The sequence below is a fragment of the Ornithodoros turicata genome, chromosome 6, assembly GCF_037126465.1.
Source record: "Ornithodoros turicata isolate Travis chromosome 6, ASM3712646v1, whole genome shotgun sequence".
NCBI lineage: Eukaryota > Metazoa > Arthropoda > Arachnida > Ixodida > Argasidae > Ornithodoros > Ornithodoros turicata.
The window spans coordinates 44245544-44267352 of NC_088206.1; the positions used below are offsets into that span (position 1 = coordinate 44245544).

Genomic DNA, 21809 nt, shown 5'->3' on the forward strand with positions numbered 1-21809 from the left:
AAGGGATGTAACATCCATAGTAGCCAAGATGACGTTGCTCAAATCACTGTTCTGCTTATTGATCGAATTGACTGTAAGGAGAAAGTCATTGGTATCTTTTACGTAAGAGCGGAGAAGCGGAGGAACGTGTTTAATACAATGAGAAATGTTTTCGGTGGGTGTGTTTATTCCCGGTATTATAGGCCTGCCGGGGTTATTTTTCTTCTATACCTTAGTCAATAGGTAAAATGAACCTGGAGTAGCATTTTTGGGTCTAATGGACTCCGCAATGTTACGTGGAATTGAATCGTTAGAGATTAGAGCGCTGATCCCCTGGTTAATTGTGTGACAAAATAGTGGAGTGGGGTCAGAGTCAAGAGGCTCGTAACACCTAGCATTACTGAGATGCTCATTTGCTTTGCTGATGTAGTCTGAAGTATTCATCAAGACAATTTCTCCGCCTTTATCAGCTGGCCTGATTATGATGTCATCACGAGATTTAAGATTCCGTAATGCTATCCGTTCTTCCTTAGATAAATTAAATGATCCCCGGTTATCGAAATTGTTAAGAATGCCTTTAATGTCATTGGATACTGCTTTAATATAATTGTCGATCATAGGGCTAGTTTTTGATGGGTCAGGGGTCCAGACGGAAGGTTTCTCAAATGGCGTTACTTCAGTGCGTGCACTGCCGTGAAAAAATGCTTGCAAATGCAGTCGTCTACCTAAATTTTGGAGATCGTTTAGAACTTCAAATTCATCAACGCCATAAGGACAGGGGACAAAGCTCAGTCTTTTGGATAAAATGCTAGTTTCAGCTTTGCTTAAAGTAACGTCTGCTACGTTAAAAACAACATTTAGCGGTGAACCTACAGGGGTCTGTGGTTGGTCTAATAAAGCGGTACATAGATTAAGGTTGGAAATGTCGGTAAGATGGATATTATCACGACAAGCTTTCTTACACTTCGTACGCTGTACTTGGGCGAGCTTATCGGAAGAAAAACGATTGAGTGTGAGCACCTCTTCTGGCGTCAGAGCGTGAGCTAGTTGACGGAGGTTGTCTATGTCTTTGATTATGAAAGAACTTTCTGTTCGCAAAATTCTGATCAGTTCTATAGATGCATGCGTTAATATATTACGCCATCTCATGGAACTTCACGGTGAGTGAAAATTAAATATTGAATGAACGTCAACCATTAAACCTTTGGGTACAACATTCCTGTGATATACAATCAGAGTAGAGATGGAAGCTTGAGAAACAAATCTTGCTTTTCTATCTAACAACTTATGTGCCCTAAGGAACGTTGTAGATTTTATATTGTTCGCACATAGTCAATGAGAGCTCCTTGTGTTGTACTTCCGTGTCACACGTCGTTGCTTCTTAGGCAGGCGTGTCCGGACCGAGGGAGTTGTGGCGGCGATGGGGGTGTCGGCATGAGCAGTGACGTCCGCGGTGCGAGGTGAACACGGTGAGCTTCTGTTTGAGGGCACTCCGGACGTTTGGGGATGAGGACTGTACACAGGGTTGGCGCAGGACGTGGACTGGGCAGCACAATGATCACGGGGAGCATTTCGCCGGGTAGGTGACCGTGTAGACGAAGGCGGCAACTTAGGACGGTTCCTGATGGAAGGGGATTCTTCGGGGCGGTGGTGGAAGCCGCTGGAGATGTTGAGGTTGTGGTGTGGGCTCGCTGAGTTAGGGCGGTTCCCTGGAGTCGTTGCACCGCTAGCGTCTGGGAATGGTTGACTAGGGTTGGAGCTCCCATGTGGTGCAGCAGGGGCAGCAGACGGCTGACCGATGGAAGGGAAATCTTCGGGACGGTGGTGAAAGCCGCTGGAACTGTTCAAGTAGCGATTTGGGCTTGCAGAGGCGACAGCGGTGGGAGGAAATTGCAGCTTGATTACACTCCTATAGTGGGAAGCTAGGACATTCGCGCCTCGAGGATTCAGATGATGGCCGTCCAACGCAAGTAGATCCCATGGGGACTGATCCAAGCTGTAGTGTCGGATGAAGCCTACGTGGTTATTTACAATCGACAGGTACCAAAAATGTTGGTTCAGGAGCCGGATTTCGCAGTTGGTATCAAGGATAAAGGCTCGTTGGTCCTGGTGGACGTACCAGGATGGGAGTCGAGGAGGGATGCTTGACAATACCACAAAAAGGTGTGGTCGGGAGGATTGGATGTGCGAAAGTAACAGGTCAAAATGCTCCACACACGAGAACACTGATGCTTCACCTACAACGATGGAACCAGCTTGAAGAATAATTACGTGCAAATCTCGTGGGAGGCTATCCACGAATGCGATGAAATCCAAGATACTTCTTCCTGGGAAAGCTTTGATCATGACGTCTTGCGAGCTGAGAAACTTGGGTACCAGCTTGATTAGGGAGTTACCGATTATGGCGATTCGGGGAAGATGCTCCACACCGTTCGGGCTTGACATAGAGAACCAATACGAAGGCAGAAAAATAAGCGATGTCAAGTTGCCGGTGGTGGGTAAATCAAAGAGTGATAATAAACGGTAGGAACAACTTATTTATTTACACATGGTAACGAGACTTTCGTGCACGAGACTGCACTTCTTCAGGTTACAAAAATATAAACATGGTACAGGAGCATATATACAGTTGACAGGGGAGTTTTGGCTTGAGAGGGTAACAGGGTGATGGAAAGGATGCAAATACAGGTAAAAATGAAAAGAACGCAAATACAATCGCAGGGAAAACGCACTTGAAAACAGAAGAGACAATTGCTCTGCTTCGAAGAGATGGACAGATTTTGCACTCGTTACCATAAGTCATGGGAAGATGTGATAAAAAAACTGCTTCGAAAAAGAAGAGCCTCGAAATGATTCCATTATCACTGCATTTCGATACGTCCTAGACGTGGTCGTATACGGAGATATGGTAGAAATTACAGAATTGAAGATAGAAGAATTTGCATGCCGAATCTACAATAGTTAGTTATAAAAAAACAATAGTTAATTATAAAAATATCTGCACATCAACATCGGAAGGACCACTGGGATTTATGATGGAATTTTTTAGGTCGGCTAACGAAGAATTGAGGTACTCAAGACCAGATGTAATCGTAATCATTGCAATGGGCATTGCATTCATCAAGAAAGCAGTGAGATCAAATTATCATGTACAAGCGCTCTATATCGCACGATTCATTATGGATTTATTGAAATTGCATATAACTATTGACATGGAAAGTACATACAAAAATCTTATCATGTGATATGTCCCACTACCACGGCTACACAATTATTTTCTTCTACCAGTTCCTGCAACGATGTCGAATGAGCAGAACTTCAATATTGTTGTACAAGGTCTGATTTTCGAATGAAATTTATTTAAAACTCGAATAAAGGGTAATCTGCGTCGACGAAGACGTTTCAGCAATACGCTGGGAGACGTTTCCCGACGCTAAGGACGTTCCCGAAACCGAACGCGATTCTGCGCCCGACACGTTAACGCGGTACCGCACGCGAGCGTGTTGCTTTTTTTCCGGAAACTAGTTCGTCGACGCGGATGACCATTAGTTTTAAATAAATTTCATTCGAAAAATATTGGTAATTATCAATCTCCACAGCATAGAGAATCCACATTGCGTTGTAGTGCATCCCACCGGCAACTTGACCACTTTAGTTATGAACGAAGTGTGACCCCAGCGGGACTGCATCCTGCTAGACCTAGCGCGACCCGAAGCTTTGGGGAGCAGCGCACGAGAACCCAAGAACAGCGGTACCTTCCGCGCCAAGAGCGCAGAACGTCCGCTGGCTGTTGGAGTTGCGGCAGCCCAGACCATTTTCGCCGGGACTGCCCGCGTGGCAGACGGAATTCCCGTAATTTGCAAACGGGAAACGACCGAAGCCGACGTCACTGAACGCTCGCTCAGCGACGTCGGCACTTATCACCGATCTTAGGGTACATTTATGCTGCAGCATCGCTGCTCGCTGCTCGTTGCAGCTTCAAGCACATCGCTGCTCGCATAACCGCTAGGGTGCGTTTACCCTGCAGATTGCTCAAGATGCTGCTCGCTTTCGCTATATCAGTCGCCTAGCAGCGTTCACTGTGGAAGGATGGAAACGAGGAAAAGTGGGAAGGAGGAAACCGACTTCATCACAACCAATCGCAGGTCGGATTTCAAGACGCCAGTCATCAATGATACCAGGAAGACAAACATGTTTACATTCCTAGGTGCAGCGAGCAGAGCGGCAAGCAGCGGCGAGGATAAGCGAGCAGCCAGGCTGCAGGGTAAATGCACCAACAGAAAGCTCTGTGTTTGACCTGTCATCGCCAGAAGTCAGGTAGTCCCCGGGCATGTTGAAACATGTTTGGCAGCATTGTTGTGGCGATGATCATGGCGTGCATCTTTGGCAAGCAGCGATGCTGCAGCATGAACGCGCCCACAGAGATACATGTGTTTGTCTCGTCATCGCCAAACAGCGATGTGCCATGTGCCAGCAGCGATGCTGCAGCATAAATGTACCCTAAGGGTTTCTACGCTGCTGGCACCCAAGTCCTCGTGAAACGCTGGGCCAAGTGCATTAGTGCAGCTGGCGATTACGTTGAAAAAAAAAACTAATTTCTCGCCTGTAAGTTCATTTTACTTTTGCGAAAAATGAAAAGTCCCGGTTTGACTTGAACACCCCTCGTATAACAGAGGCATACCCTCCAGATCCTAGTGGCTTCGTTCCATCGTCTTATCGTTTCCCCCGCAGTGAGTCATGACGATAAAGGAGCTAAAAAGACGAACGCACAACATAGAGCACTCACTTTCAACAATTTAATGGACTGTCAAATATATCTTTACCACTGCAGCAGGAACTGTCCATTAAATTGTTGAAATTGAGTGCTCTACGTTGTGTGTTCGTCTTTTTAGCTCCTTTATCGTCCTGGAATTGTGCGAACAGACCCAAATTGATGTTTTAGTAATGAGTCATGCTTTTACATCAGCACTCATAATGAAGCACTGTGATTATGTCGTCAACTGCAAGCGATCCATGTTAACCAGCGCCCCAGAACACAAGGCACAGGAAGCACGGGACTATGTCGTGTAGCGCTTGTTAACACGGATCATCACCAACTAGCCCATCCTCATGTTTAGCATCAATTAATGCCTGGATGCATGACGAGCATGTATCTAGTAAACCCCATTCAATGATACAGCCCTGCCTGCCGATGTGACACTGGTACTGTGGCAAAATCGTTTTCCAGCCTTGCAGTGTAGCAAAATGGTCTGACTTTCTCCCGAAATATGCTCGATGGGACAAACGAATAAGTACCTATTATTTGAGAAAATGGGTCTGGCAGACCAATGCCTTTAATGTCATCCAGAGACTCGATTGTTTGCGCTAGGTCAACACGAAGGTCCTTACTATACACTATTAATAGCGAACAGGCTGTTTGCATACTAAGACGGTGCACCCGTACTATACTCTGTGTCACTTTTAGTACAACTGCACAGAGTTTCCCGAATAAATAGAAAATGTACAGGTCGTAAAGCTGTGAGTCACAGCTTAGAACCTCATTACGATGGAAGGTGACATTACGATTGAAAAATTCCTGCGGCAGAATTCTATATAGGCATAACAGCACAGTGATATGGAGTGATATGGATGGCCCTTTCGAGCTCTCACGATGTAGAGATAACCTCTCACCGTATTCCCTTTCCCTCCTCTCGGCAGATACCATGCCGCGACCCTGCCGACAAAGGACGGGCCAGCCCCGGCTGAACCGCCAAGAGACTGGAGGACGCTCCCGACCCAGGTCGTCCCCGGAGAGGACGTCTCCCCCTCCACAGCAGCGATCGGCAGCAAAGTGGACGGTCGTCCACGATGGACGACCAGTTGGCTGGGCTTCGCTAGTACACTAATTAAATTTGCAATGTTTCTCGTTTTGACCGAGTATTGCTTCGCTCATATTAGCATAATATTTCTCGTTTGCTTAGAAAATGCTTGTCTAAAACCGGTTTGCTCTCATATTGATGTCTGTTCTTACTTTTTGCTGGCTATTGATTGTTGTGATAGAATTCTTGTTGTGTTCTTCAGAATTGAATACTGCTAGCATCTATTTGCGATAATTGTACAATAAAATATATCACCTTTGTACTATCTTATCTGACCTTGAGAGCATCCTGTTTGCTGAAAGAAGGAATAGGGATGTACCCCTTGGAGTGACAAAGCATGCCCAGTTGCTTCCTTTGGTTGTATAGATAGATAGAGAGATAAGGTCTCCCCGCTTTGAGGAAATGGGTGAAAAACCCAAAGCCTCTCTCATTGTAGCATGTCCATTTTCTGTGTATTGGATTCATAAAACAAAGTAAGGTTTGTAGTGTCTGTTAGAATGAAAATTGTAGTGTTCGATTAGATTAAGTCACGAGGATGATTTTATGATAGTTCAAGTGATAGATTATTTTCCTCCGTTGTTTACGTGTTGGAGTATATGCTGCTTAGAGAGTTCCTCTGGTCTTCAGCGTTAAGTCTGTGCTAGTCACATTTGGAAGTTATTAAATTTGTAATGTTTTGATACATTGTTTCGCTATTTTTCTGCATGTATCTGTTTGGTACGTGTTGGATGATGTGCAGGTTTGGTTCTCTATTAGTGCTAGCTGTTGATCGTGTTATGTTGTTTCTCATTATTTCCTTACGTCTGTGCTATTGACTTAATACAAAACTGAATAATTAAAAGTTGTGTCATGTTGGAACAAAACATATGTAACTATTGTGTTCGAAATTACTTATATCTATCAGAACTTGTAATTTCATTCAAATTAAAACTCTATTGTATTGATTAAGATTGTCTTCTTCAACTAGATGTGGTGTCCTAGATTTTAATTCCTCTTGTGTTTGTATCGTCCCTCTGTGTTCCTGTGGCCTTTCATGGTCTCTGTTGTGCACAATTAATTACTTACATCTATCACAACTTGTAATTGAAATTAAAACCTGCTTTTGCAATGATGGTGGTCACGTCTCAGACTTTTTATAATAAAATTTGAAATTTTGATCGTTATCATATTGATTAAGAATGTCTTGAGAAAGTCACGTCCGTTTCTTGTTTTGATAGAGCAATGTTTTGCTATTTCCCTACATGTTCCCTACTTTTGTTCGCGTGTCGCAGGATGCGTCGGTTTTGTTTCTCATATAGTGCTAGCTATTGATTGTGCTGCGTTGATTCGAATTATTTCCTTACCTCTATGCTATTCACTTAATAAACTGATTAATTAAATGTGTGTCTTGTTGGAATAAGTCGTATTCAACTTAGCTTCCCTATTGTGCTCGAAATTACTTACATCTATCATAACTTGTAGTTGAAATTAAAACTCCACTATTGCAATGATGGTGCTGATGTATAAAAATATTATACTTTTTATAACAAAACTTGTAATTTTGATTGTAATCATATTGATTGATTAAATGTGCTATTCCATTTTAATTCTGATTCATTGAAAACGTGTGTATATGAATATCATTAATAAAAAATATTCTGTTTGATTCTTTCTGTGGGATACCTCTTCAATGCTACTGCATCGCACCTGTAATAAGTAAGTATATTCTTTATAATGTGAATTGTATTGTATTGTGTTTCTTCTGTTGCAGGTTTTTACTCTTGGTTTTTTCCCTTCACAGATTGGCATTACACCATTGGCATTAATAAATATATTTCCACTTGTACTTTTGTGCATGACTCCTCTTTGCATGTCTATACTTGCATGTAAGCCGCCCACGCGTCATGAAAAGGATTCGCGAGTGAAGTCGGCCCAGGCGGAAAAATCGTGAAAGAAGTCAGCCCAGGCTGAAAAATGCGCGATGGTAAGCGCACGCGCAGCCCTCCGCCCACCGCACACGGGAAAAAATTCGTGAGTGAAGTCGGCCCAGGTGGGGCACTGGCATGGAACGACCTGGGACCCCGGTCTCCCTCGACCAGACCTTATACTACTGGTGCAGTGTAGATTATATGCGGATGACTGCATACTTTTCCAAAATATTAACAGCGTGAGTGACCAGGTAGCGCTCAGTGAATCACTATGTCGCATGGGCCTCTGGGTGGCAGATGGATCTTAATGCCAATAAGTGCCTACAAATGAGTATCACGGATAGAAAGCGACCCCCTTCTGTATTCCTACTCCCTATACCGATCCAGATTGTCCAATCACATAGGTATCTCGGGGTTGTAATCGCCTCCGACCTCCTTTGGAACAAGCATGTAGATGATGTAGCCCACAGAACAACTCAAAAGCTCTGGGGCGTTACTTCCGCGACAGTACCCGAGCGACGAAACTTACTGCCGTATCTGTCTCTAGTCCGACATCCACGAATACGCCGATGTGGTGTGGGACCCTTATACTCTATATAACACTGTCAAGCTGGAGCCTCTCGAAAGGCTAGCTCTGTGTTTCATCACCACCACCACCACCACCACCTACAGCATACGATCCGAAAATACTCCAAAAGCCGGGATGACATAACGAAAGAAAGAGAGGACTCCAACTTAACGTAACAAATAACAACTTTAAGCAGACGTTTCGCCTGTCATACGACGGGCATCATCAGTGCAAGACTGAGCGAGAGAGCCAACAACCAGTCGCTACTTAAGGAGATGACAGTATTGTTCGGGAAGGGGGCCACGGTTTTTGTTACAATGCAAGGGATCAGCGCGTATGTGCCACGATTCCAGGAGCGTCCTCGATCCCCATCTTTGCTCGCGTGCCAAGGTCACCGCGTTATCGTAGTCGAAACAAGGCCCCGTGTTCGGTCTTAAGCCGTGTGGCATGTGTGGCGTTCCGGACGTCGCTCTTGTGTATGCTACGCTAGATGACATCGCTATGCGGTATCTTGTGTATGCTACATCGCATCTTGCGTATGCTACAGAGATGACATGTCATCCCTACGCAGATGACACGTTCGTCATCCTAGACAGGTCGAGAAATTCCACTCGGTTCACCATACGTGTTGTTTATTTGTTGGTTGGTTACTTTGTTTATCATTCTATGTGTATTTGCTCGCTTGTTTGCCCTGATTGTATTGTACCTCTGTACGGTAGGCTATGGCCGGCAACTGCTGACTAGCGTTATTTCTAAATACATAAATAAATTCGACGGAGAACTGATCGCGACCGACAATTTCCACGTATCGAATCTTTTTCTTTTCGGCTATTACTATTGTAGTAGAGGATTCTGGAAAAAACGGACCCGGAAGAAATGGTCCCAGCTGGCATGGGAGGAAAAAATTGTCCCGTGCGCGCCGATAGTGCCTCTAGGCTGCGTATGTCGACACGTATGAACAGAAAAAAAGAGAAACCCAAAAAAGTTCGTTAGCTCCTTCTTAGGGTCCCCCTATGGTTTAGTCAACCTCGTTTTCGTGCAAATGTCCATAGTTTAGCGAGTTACGTTTTAGCGAAAAAAAGGCACGTTTTCGTGCGAAGTTCCAGTTTTGTACAAGGGAGAACTAGCGGGCTAACAGCCGGCATAAATCGCCAATGAATGTCATTTCCAGTCTAGGCCACCCTTTATTATTCGGGAAGGTCTGCAGGTATTTAGCGTTTTCAACTGTGCTCCTCAGAAACCTAAACTATGGTTTTGCGAGCTATTGAAGACACAAAACGGTTTTCAATGCAAACATCAAGTAGACTTCTCATAACCGGTTAAGTAGTATGAGCATCTGGGATTGATATTTATTGGTGGCCTCCATTAGGATTGGTGATGCACGTTTTACGGTTTCACTCAAGGCGATGGTTGTGCCTCATTTTGTTGGTGGTTTGAAAAAAAGTTGGTGGTTTGAGCGTTTGGTGGAAATGAGCAGGAGGGGAGAAGCTGCTCATAAGCACCAAACGTCCAGAACATCCGAATGCTCATATGCACCGAAAGGCGGGCGACCACAAAGGCCGGGTCTTCCTCTCCCGCATTTGGAACAAGGTCATAGGGTGAGAAAGGTGGAATTAATGGCGATTACCAAGGCCGCTTAATGTGTCAGTTTGAAGTTTATGTAACAGCTTGGTCCTGCATGTATGTAGCCAGAACGAATAGCGCCTTCTCGTTTATGGGTTTCAATTTGAGCTTTATTTTCATAGACATGGAGGCAGCCTAGGACAAAAGACTTGATTCTAGCTCGTAAGGCACTCGGCTCCCAGGGCTGTAGCAACAAAGAGCGTGGTCCCCTCCAAGCATATGTCCGGGTTCACTTACAGTGCAGAAGCTGGAATACGATATTTATATAGGGTTTATGTTATGCATACATCTGCAGTGAACATTTGCGCAAAACCCTTCTTTCGAGCCTTTTTCTTCGCAAGTTGGTGAATCAATGCGTCATAGTCCAGAGATATGATAATCATGTTTTCGGTTGACTACGAACTCAGAAAGTCTGACATTTCTTATGGTTAATTGAGCGCAAGATATTCTTGATCGGTCAGTTTCATTGTGCTGAGACTTCTTTCAGCATCAGCGACAGTAGCTGGTGTGGTCAGAGAATAGAATGCTGACGCAAATGCAAGGATTCAGATATATCTCCTGGAGGCTTTCTTGTATGTGTACGTTAAAAATTGTTTGGCGTCTCTTTGTTTGGCGTCCTCTCTTTTTCTCAATGACACAAAAGGATAAGTTCGCTGGCATCGATGTCTACCATTTTTACTTCAAAATTTTTGCTGCGATTCTCCAGTTCAAGTTCCCATTGACGCTGCCCCAAGTTGTTAGCGGTTTACAGAAATCCAAACAACTTTTACCGCTCCACGAGTTGGTCGACAAAACAGAAGTTACGGCATGATCAGTGAGAATAAGAAAGAACTGAGATTTGAATTTTCGTTCTGCAGAAAGAAGAAAGTTATCTTCCTTTTTATTTATTTATTTATTTATTTATTTCACTTTTAGGAGAAGGTAGCAGACATTGCAGAACTGCTTCATGATCTTATCGCGTTGTCTGTACTCCGCAAAATAAAGAGAGGAACAGAAAGAACAGACGCAATTTGTACAGGTCCCGACAAAAGTTTACGGAACACGCGAGCGGTGTATCTTCTCCTCGGTACGACACCCTAGCGGCAAGCGGAAGCTGGCGAAATCAGGCCAGTTCACTGCCTCAGAGGGGTGGACGACTGCGCTCTTAGCGACACACAGTGGTAGTTTCGGTATGATTACTGTTGTAGGTGCCCGCAAAGTGAGTTGGATTTTACTGCTGCGCTCGCCAACAACACGTGATTCAACGATTGTTGAGACAGGAAGCTCGCCGCTATCATCGTGATAACAAGGACGAATCATAGTGGCAACACTTTACGGTGCATTGCTTTTATTGGAAATCCATGATATGTAGACAAGAGAAAGAAAGGTATCTAGTAAACAGTTGCTTCCCAAGCAGCACAATGTACTGAAAGTCGAGTGCAATAGGGGTAGACGGTATGTGTCTTATCAGTGTTCCTTAGTTTCAAGAGTCTGTTCAAGGTCTTCCACCTACCCGTCCACCCCTATTGCACTTGACTTTCAGTACATTCCCAAGCAGCAAAATGTACTGAATGTCGGGTGCAATAGGGGTGGACGGGTAGGTGGAAGGCCTTGAACAGACTCGTGAAACTAAGGAACATCGATAAGACACATACCGTCCACCCCTATTGCACTCAACTTTCAGTACATTGTGCTGCTTGGGTTGTGCTGCTTGGGTTTATTATGGACGACGCGTGACGAGCTGATAAACAATTGACGCTGACGTTGATCATTGATTGATTGATAAACAACAGACATGAGTCACGAGTTGTTGACGAGCACAATAGTTAAATCCAACTCAGTTCGCGGGCACATACAACAGTGATCATACCGAAACTACCGCTGTGTGTCACTAAGAGCGCAGTCGTCCACCCCTCTGAGGCAGTGAACTGGTCTGATTTCGCTCCCTTCCGCTTGCCGCTAGGGTGTCGTACCGAGGAGAAAATACACCGCTCGCGTGTTCCGTAAACTTTTGTCGGGACCTGTACAATACAAGCGGTGCAGCAAATGGAACCGCTTTCATGTTCCTCATTAAATGGCGTGCAGCATTTATTGTTCATTAAGATTAATGTTAATTTAAAAAAGCATGTCTTCCAATTTCGAACAAATGAGGAGTGCGAATGATAGCACTTGATTGGCTATGATTCGGTTTATCAGATGTCCACAACGACGCTCCTGTATTTTTGGGCTCACGGAACCGCGCGGGACCATTTCTTCCGACACGCAACCAGGGACCAACTTTTCCGGGACTATTTTTTTTTGCGAAACTCCATCCAAAATGCTCTACACATTCTCGTTCCTATAGTTATTCTACCTTCGGTCTGGAAGATGACTGGCTGGGTTATTTGGATGATTGGTTTTCAACTCATTTCTGTTTGCCCACCGTTTTAGGCATTCAAGAACAACATTACTTCCCCTTATAAGTAGAACTCGGAAATTTACGTGCCAAAACCATGAAAATAGACAGATATTTAGACAAAAAAAATACCTAAACAGGCAAGAACATGCAAAAACAGACACGTTGTAGCACATGCCAAAACTACTTCTGATGTACGCTTCACGACGCAGACTTTATACTGTGGAATTGTAGCGAATGCTGCAGAACCATTCGATGACGCCAGTGCCTGACTGCGACGCTGTGCAGCGTCAATCCTCCTTCCTGCACCGCTAGTTCAAGCTCACTGGGTGTTATCGTTGAACCTCTAACATATATTCAGTTTAATGTTATTTCTTCAGTTTATTTTTACTACTGGTTTTCTCTTGTGTTTACTCGTTTATGTAGCTTAAGGCGCTACGGAGTAGACGGCGTTCCATGTTGATATCGGTTCATCGGCCACATTTTCTCTTACACGTTTTGTCAACCACACTTTACCTTCACTGAACCTTCCATTTTTCTGTAACCGGTCTGTAGCCTAGATCACAACGTTCACATAATCCCCTCCACACTCTAACAAAGCAGCCATTCACTCCGGCCGTAGAAGCCCGTACAGAACCTTTCTTCCCTCCGGGCTGTTGACCCACAATTCGCATGAACCTTTAAACACGTCACACCTAACCCTTTAAATACCATGCCAATGATGAGGACGGTGCCCAGAAGAAGAACAGTCTCTGTTCGAAATATCGGCGGCTTCTGTCCTGAGGCAACTATCTTCCTACATTCTACCGGTTCGCTGGATTTCTACCCATCTACACTCTACCTCAGGTAGGCGAATTTAATTCACTTTGGTGACGATGAAAGGTCTCGCCGTTGTTGGCCTCACAGAGGTGGGCAACGTCACGACTGACGGCCTGTGGGAATGTGCATCCTGGTCGACTTCTATAGGAACTGTGCCGACATATAATTTGGTCGAAAGATCGAAGATCGAAACGGCAGCGGTCGTTTGATCGATTTTTTATTGGTTCACACTTGGAGTGTTGAACGCCGGAGTTCTAAATGCCGTTATCCTAAGCAACATTTAACTGCGTGTAACACGTTTGCTCCTAAACGCATTCCTCATGCGAACCCACTTTGTCAAATAATAATTGATTTCAAGTATAAAACATTCTTGGCAAATAAATAAAACATAAATTAATGAAATTTTTCGATTATTTATTCCTGTTGAATGTGGATAAATTTTAACAATGTATAATTTGTTTCTGACAATCAACTGACCATTGTATAGGAGAAAGAACAGTTTTAGTTTATTTACTTTTCGCCTATGTGCAGGTGAATCTAAATTTAGTTCTTGCAACAGACATGTAAACGAAGAAGTCCTTCGAAACCTAGACAAGATAAGCAGGGCAGCAGATCTTTGTACTTTCTCTATTTTTTCGGATAGCGTGCATGTGTAGTGACCCAGAATGCAGATGCATACACTAAACGAGGTTGAACTAAGGTTTTATATGCTGTTAATTTAATATATTTCGTTGTGCCATGGCGAATTTTCATTCTTAGCATCCACAGACTTCGAGTGGCTTTCGCGCACATATGGCTATCCCGTTTCAGACCGTTCCCTTTAAATATGTCACCAGCAATGAGAAGGTTGCTCAGAAGAAACACAAGACTATCGGCTGCTCCGAACCTGGGGCAACTTTCTTCAACATGTGTCCGACTGGTTCGTAAATTACAAACGCCTGCAAGTAACCGGCGGTCTTCCTGCCCAAAAAAAAAAAGAAGAAGAAATAATAATAATCCAAAAGGAAAAAGGCAGAGTACCCTGATTGCCAGTTCTGTATGCTCGAGTCAAAAGTTAAGAGGTGCGGATGACACAGTGCATGCAGTTTTGAACTGCCTTCGAACAAACGTCTTTCGAACAAACGCCGTCGATCAACCGGCTTTCGATCAAACGGATTTCGACCAAGCGGCGTTCGATCAAACGCCTTCGATCAAACGTCATTTGACCAAACGGCGTTCGACCAAATGGACACTACGGCGTTCAAACACCCATTGACTCACGATAGATAAAAATAAACGTCCATAAAAATTCGTTCTGACTACATACAAGCAGGACCAAGCTGTTACATAAACTTCAATCTGACACATTAAGCGGCCTTGGTAGTCGCCATTCATTCCACCTTTCTCACCCAATGACCTTGTACCAAATGCGGGAGAGGAAGACCCGGTCTTTGTGGTCGCCCGCCTTTCGGTGCATATGAGCATTCGGATGTTCTGGACGTTTGGTGCTTATGAGCAGCTTCTCCCCTCCTGCTCATTTCCACCAAACGCTCAAAACCACCAACTTTTTTTCGGTGCATATGAGCGTTTGGAGGTTTTGAGGTTATGAGCGTTTGGCGCATATGAGGCACAACCCAATATTCCGAAGCAATCACCACAGTGACCGAATTAGAAGCGGTACAGATAAGTGCAATCCGTTTTGTTAATAACGAATATTTCCATTCTGGTCTCCGTGTCTACTGTTACAATTACAAGAAAGTCTACATTTACACGATGTGTGTAATCATCTATTTTGAGCTCCAATGGTAAAATACGTACCCGAAGGTCTGGTATCGGTTTCTGCGCAGTAGGTGTTAATGTACATTATAAACAGATGTATACAAACGGGTTAACAGTTCATGTCGGATAAAGTCGCCAGAAGTACAAGGATTAAGAGAAGCTTCCAGTCGTCTTCATTAGTGCGTATTCTCATCGAAGGAGGAAACAAAACCGAAACGCAATCTTTGTGACACGTGTGTCAGGATTTGACTCCCTCGAAGGTACGAGGGTGGTTCCATAAGTTTCCGGCCCGAGGTAGAAAATGCGCGCGAATTTGAAAATGGGATTAAGGACGCATTGCGCCATCTGTTGGAGGGCCGGAGCACCACCCTCAACCCTCTCCATGCTTTTGTCGGTTGGAGAGCGGCATTTCAAACAGCCAGGGTGCACCCTTCAGATGGAAAAAATCGAGTACCGCGCTGTGATTAAATTCCTGACAAAAGAGGGACTTTCGCCTAAAGAAATTAAAGCGCGACTGGACGACGTGTACGGGGAAGCCTCTGCGTCGTACACAACGGTAAAAGACTGGGCTAAGCAGTTTCGACTGGGGCGAGAGTCCATTGAAGATGATCCACGCGATGGTCGTCCAGTGGAAGTGGTGACACAAGAAAATTTGTCTCTTGTCGAGGAGGAAGTGCTGAGTGACAGGCGTCTGAAGGTGAAGGAAATTTCAGAAAGGCTGGGGCTTTCCACAACAACCGTTTTTCCCATCATCGGCGAGGGCCTTCACATGAAAAAGGTCAGTGAGAGATGGGTGCCACGACTTCTCTCGTCAGTTCAAAAGCAACAGCGCGTCGTCTGTGCCAAAGAGTTTTTGGAGCGCTGTCAAGAGAACGAAGAAGAAATATTGGAGCCAATTGTCACAGGGGATGAGACTATGATGCTCTACTATGATCCCCTTTCGAAAAAGGAGTCGATGGAATGGCGCAAACCAGGAAAAGCCCCCCCAAGAAAAGCCGAGGTCACACAATCCACAAACAAGATCATGGCAACGATATTTTGGGATTGTCACGGGATCCTCCTCATCTACTTCAAATATCTCTGCAGTCATTTTTTGATCACTTCAATTCTCTGCATAGCAAAATTAAATTTACCTGTAACTATTCAAGGTCATCCATCAACTTCCTTGATGTGACAGTGTCATGTAAATCTGGTAGGCTGACCACTGAACTATACAAGAAACCAACGGACAAGCGCCAATATCTCCACTATGAAAGCTATCATCCCAATCACCAGAAAAGGAGTATTCCATATGGTCAGTTCTTGCGCCTGAAACGAATCTGCTCAGATCAGATTGATTTTGTAAAACATGCTCAGCAAATGGTATCTGATTTCGAAAAAAGAAATTACCCATTTGAACTCATCCATGACTCGTTTGCCAAATCATCTAGCCTATCCAGGGAGTCCTTATTCATCCCGAAACGCAAAGAGGACTTAAGTAATGTAGTTTTACCCACCACATATCATAAATCACTTGTCAATACCAATTCCATTCTTAGACGCCACCTCAATATATTACATGCTGACGAGCAATTAAAGGAAATTTTTCCCACTCCCCCATTAGTAGCATTCCGTAGATCGAAAAATTTGCGCGACATCCTCACGTCATCATGCATGATGAAGCGCTCGCCGGGTTGTTATCCCTGTGGTAGTACACGGTGCCAGACCTGTAAATTTATCGCGCCGTCCACCATTGCCCGTAGCACTTTGGGTGACTTCTGTTTGAAAATTCGTCATTCACTCCACTGTAATTCACCCAATATTTGTTACTTGATATTCTGCTGCAAGTGCAATTCACAATACATCGGTGAAACCTCCAACACAATGAGAAAAAGATTTTATGGCCACAAATTTGATATCCTAAATGCCCGCCAAACTCCTGTCGCCATTCACTTCAATCAACCTAATCACGATTTTGAAACTGATTTGAAAATTATATTGCTAGAATCTGGGTTCCGCACCGACATTAAACGTAAGAATAGAGAGTCCTACTTAATTTCGCAATTCAAGTGTCTCACACCAAATGGTCTGAATCTTAGTCCTGGCTCGTTATATCCGCTTATGTAAATTTAATAGTTATATATCTATATTTATTTGTGCACAATTCTTGAATCCCCACTTTCAGTCATCGTCTGGTACTCCGTTAGATAATCCGTAACCTTCCCTTTTGTCCATTCTGGGCCACTTGTTTCCCATACTCCTGACCCCCCTTCCGCGAAACTGGGTTGGCGAGCCTTTTTTGTTCACAACGACACCTTTTACTGTTCTTAAACGGTTAGAGGTCACTTACCCGTCTGCCCAGCTATTCATTGTACACAGACATGTGACACCATACCTCCTTTCCTCTTCCCTTTCTTTGTACAGCAGTGTGTTTAGTCGTGTATATGTCTATACTATATATACTTATGTGTGTCACCACTTCACTTTGTACCTGAGGAAGCGTGGACCTCCACGTGAAAGCTTGTACAAATTAAACTTAAACAAAAATCTTCAGTGTCGGCTTCTGTATTTTGTTTATGTGATCTACAGGACTTGACTCCCCTCTTCGTATACGCTTCTGCTACTTCAAAGAGAGGAACACCACAGTGAATGCGACTTATTATGCTTCACTCCTGCACCGACTGCGAGACGCCATCAAGGAAAAGAGGCGCGGCAGGTTGAGTCGAGGTGTTCGGTTGCTCCAGGACAATGCCCCTGTCCACACGGCTTCTGTTGCCGAGGCAGCACTGAAGGAGTGCGGCTTCGAAGAAATCCACCACCCACCCTACAGTACAGACTTGGCACCGAGTGACTACTTCCTGTTCTCAAACTTGAAGAGGGATCTCAGAGGACGGAGATTTCAAAACGATAGTGAGGTGCAAGAGGCAGTTTTCCAGCATTTTGCGGACAAAACTTCGGACTATTTTTTCAAGGGTATAAGAATGCTGGTTGAAAGGTGTCAAAAGTGCATCGAAGTTAAGGGTGACTATGTCGAAAAGTGATACACTTGTTTCGTCTCTATGACTATTAAAAGTTGGTCGGGCCGGAAACTTATGGAACCACCCTCGTAGTCATCCATGGCTCTCGTTTTTCTTGGAAAGTATGCATTTACGGCAAAATTTACGTTGTCATTTTTACATGAAAGCTGCTGTAGCTGATATGTCGACTACCTAGTGAATACGTGATCTTCAGTGAGAAAAAGGACCCGCAATACCCACTCAGTTTTTTTTTTTTTTACATTTGCAGTGTGGAAAAGGAATGCTTAGCACTCTTTTTGGCAGGCCTAACTGAACGGTGTAACAACAGTGCTGAGAATGCTGTTTGCAAAGGACCCATCTGAAATGTGTTTGAAACGGGTTACACCCCCTTGAAATGGTATTTTCTGTCGAATATGTCCTTCGAAATGGTGCCTTTTGTAGACTACACCCTTTAGAAGAGTGTAACAAACATTTCGCACGTTTGCTGCGCAGAAGCAAAACTACATTCTTATGTACATTCGTACCTCATAAAAGGTACCGTAACTATTGGTACACACAATTTACGGAACAGTCATGCGTATCGTGGGATATCCAAGTATGTGGAATTTACTGAAACCTCAGCAGGATGTAAACCCGATGCGGTTTGTAATTCAACTCCAGGACTTGTATACAGTACTATGTTATACATTTGGGCGCGTTAAGTGGGGACTCCAGATGGGTCATGACCAGGCGTAATTCCGGTGTGCGTGACTCCAATCAATATACGTAACTCCATCTAAGAAACGGAGTGGAGGAGTGAAAAGCAGTGAAAAGCACCACGACGGAAGTGTAGTGACGTAGTTCCGCCATTCCGTCACCTCAGAGACGTGTTTTGGCCCGTGCATTGCGTGAATCGTGGTGTGGATGCCTGCCCTGCGCTGCACCTCTAAGAGGGAACCGGAGAAAAGGTCCCCGGAGAATACGTCCCCGGAGAAAAGGTCCCCTCGGGAGTCTCCCCCGTGGAGTTATACGTTATCGCTCGTAACTCGAATCAGTGATTATTAGAGCGCGAATTTTCACGTCATTTTTGCATTGTTGACATGGTCTTGTACTTGAACGCTTAAATCGAGATTCCGGTCCAAACCCATGGGGCTGACTAGAAGAGTTCCGCAGAGATGTAGCAAGTGGTTGAAGAAGAGAGAGAGAGAGAAAAGAGCAGCGTATTGAGCTTTCAGCTACCGAGCATGGAAAGAGGGAAATGTATTGTAACGACAACTACTTCGGCACCCAGGAACTCGACACCATGCATATTTTCATGATTTAGATTTAAACGTGCATTTCTAACTTTGGATTTTTCTAAGTATTATTTTTAAACTGTTTACTTCAGCGTTATCTCTCGGATCGGACGTATGTTCGCTTCTGGCTGTTAGCTCTATCCGCTGAACCAGATCCCAACGGCAGGACACTGCCACGTGAGGTGTGTTAGCCATTGCCACAAAGAGCATCATGAGTCATCCTGAAATTAGTAGACCGGCTTTGACATGCGTCATCCGAAACCTATGACCAGTCCATGTTCTCCAAGGTAGAATGTACATCTTTTCCCAGTGTTTGAATGAATAGCGTGTCCGCCCATTTCACCGAACGCCGTTTCATCGATGCCTGACCAAGGTTAGGTCAGCAGAGCCTTTTACGTATTTCACACGTTGGGGAGACTGACCAAGGTTAGGTGAAGAGAGCCTTTTACGTATTTCACACGTTACCACAAGAGAAACCGGCGGCCACCGATTCGATGAAGCGGCATTGGATGAATCGGCGTAGGGGACCTTTTCACTGGGGACGTTTTCTCCGGGGGCGTTTTTTCCGGGGACCTCTTCTCCGGGGACCTTTTTTCCTACACACGAATGGTCAGCACCAATTTGTAACGATGAACGATGCTTCGACTTAGCCTTTCGCAAAATCAAGCTATTAAATGCTCCGCTTTTAGAAATCGAGTGCTTGCGTTTTCGGGTGTCTGCCAGGTTAAGCCTATATAAGCACTCCGATAGAGGGTGGCCGGCAAGCAAGCGAGGATGTGGGTTAGACAGAGTCACTCACTTTGGAGTGCAAGAAGCGTTACTTAGCGCAACCAATGCGCAACCAACAAGACTTCCTCCTTCATAAAGTACATTATGTACTTTATGAAGGAGGAAGTCTTGCTTGCCCATCGAGGATATTTGACCTGGAATGACACACTTACATGGACGGTTGGGGTGGCTAATCAGCCGTTTCAGTTCAGGGGCTACAACATAAACGTATTACATCTCAAGTTCAGGTAAACCTGCTCGCCAACACAAAGGTTATGAAGTCAACAGATAAAGCGGATAACACGCTGTAATTGGCTGTCCCTCACCGCATAAAAAAAATATACAGCGCTAACACATTCCAGCGTTACTGCAATTGGGCAGAACACGATCCACGATAGCAAGCAAGGGCATCCACGATAGCAATACAACGTCAAAGGTACTTCAATGTGAAGTTTTAATATGCGAAAATGTCAGTTAACTAACGGGTACACCGCGTTCCTCTTTTTCTATTACCAGAGTGGTTGCAGCTTGAAGTTCTATAAAATGTTACTTTTCCAACACGGTCATCAATATCGCCCAAGACATCAAGCTCTAATGCTTTCGTGCTACACTTTTGCGTATGATAGTGAGCTTGGGTTAGGCGCGCTACAATCTCGCATGCGACATGAGATCTTCGTCCATCAAGCAAAACAACAACAACTTTATTACAGGATGATGGCTGGGAAGTGTCATCGTCGGGGGCGATACTCGACCCAATTGCTGGTGGTGATGCGGCGAATGAAATAATGAGTCCCTACACAATAAGGATCGAAGTCCTGTGGTGTCCAGAAAGGTGAAGCTGCTGGTACACCAAGATTTGGCTTCCCAAGGACAAGGACTAAATCATTTATGCCGAATTCCACTGAGAGAGCAAATTTTGACCCACAGTGAACGATGGTCAAGTGCCTACTCCCAGCGGTATCTACTGGTTTGCGTCCCTGCCTTCCACGGGAGCAAAGCGCGTTCCTCAGTGTGCATGGCGCTGCAATCAGGGTACGGTGAGAAGTGGCGTACCACGGGGGGCCTAGGGGGGGGCTCAAGCTCCCCCTACCTGCCACGGGCCGACCCACGCAAACCGTGCAAATCCGAGGAGAAAATGCTATATGGGCGGGGAGAGGACCGATGTGACGATCGCGAAAGTTCTTGCAGTTCCTGGCGTCTATCTACATTTTTAAAGTATGAGTCTTTCAAAATACTTCCATTCTGGAATCTGGTGACACGGCCTGACATGACAGCCTAAACGTAATCGCATTGTGAACGTTCAAATCAATTATACTATACAGTTGCATCTCCTATCTTGCAGTATGCCCAAGTATGTGTGTGGTGGCGCACCCAGTATCAGCGGGGAGGGGGGGTCGGAACTGGGGCTGGTATTCGTGTCGAGCCTCCCCCCCCCCTTACCTTAGAGGTCTGGCTACGCCACTGACGGTGAGCGTTCTGGTGTAACATTCAAGTGCACCATAATCTGAGTCTCTCTTGTGAGACTGGATTGACCACGCGATGTCTGTAGAGACAACATAGCCAAGCCAGGATTCCTCGGAACCGTGGCTACTACGTATGAACAGTAGCATACTCTTTTGTTAGTGCAGCACTAATGTTGGGGCCACCAACAAACTAACCCCGAAAAGCTCTTCAACATTACTGCCCTCAGTTGTGCATGCCGCCGTTAGCTTTGCCCCGTGCCATGACACAGACACTAACGTGTCTGTCATGTCACGGACATGTCACGGACACTCACATAATATGGACAGGTCAAAACGTTTCACAAGGAAAACAGTGAAAATATAATAAATGAATATTGAATTAAATGAATGAATATAATATTGAAATATAAAGTGACCATGTT

The 21809-nt window shown here is 44.7% G+C and overlaps 1 protein-coding gene and 1 long non-coding RNA gene across 2 annotated transcripts in view; one reads left to right on the plus strand and one right to left on the minus strand.

The window, feature by feature from the left end:
- The window catches only part of LOC135396590 (uncharacterized), a 356249-nt gene that overhangs the window by 197743 nt on the left and 136697 nt on the right, over positions 1-21809 (plus strand). The window lies entirely within an intron of this gene.
- The window catches only part of LOC135397939 (uncharacterized), a 33015-nt gene that overhangs the window by 9999 nt on the left and 1207 nt on the right, over positions 1-21809 (minus strand). The window lies entirely within an intron of this gene.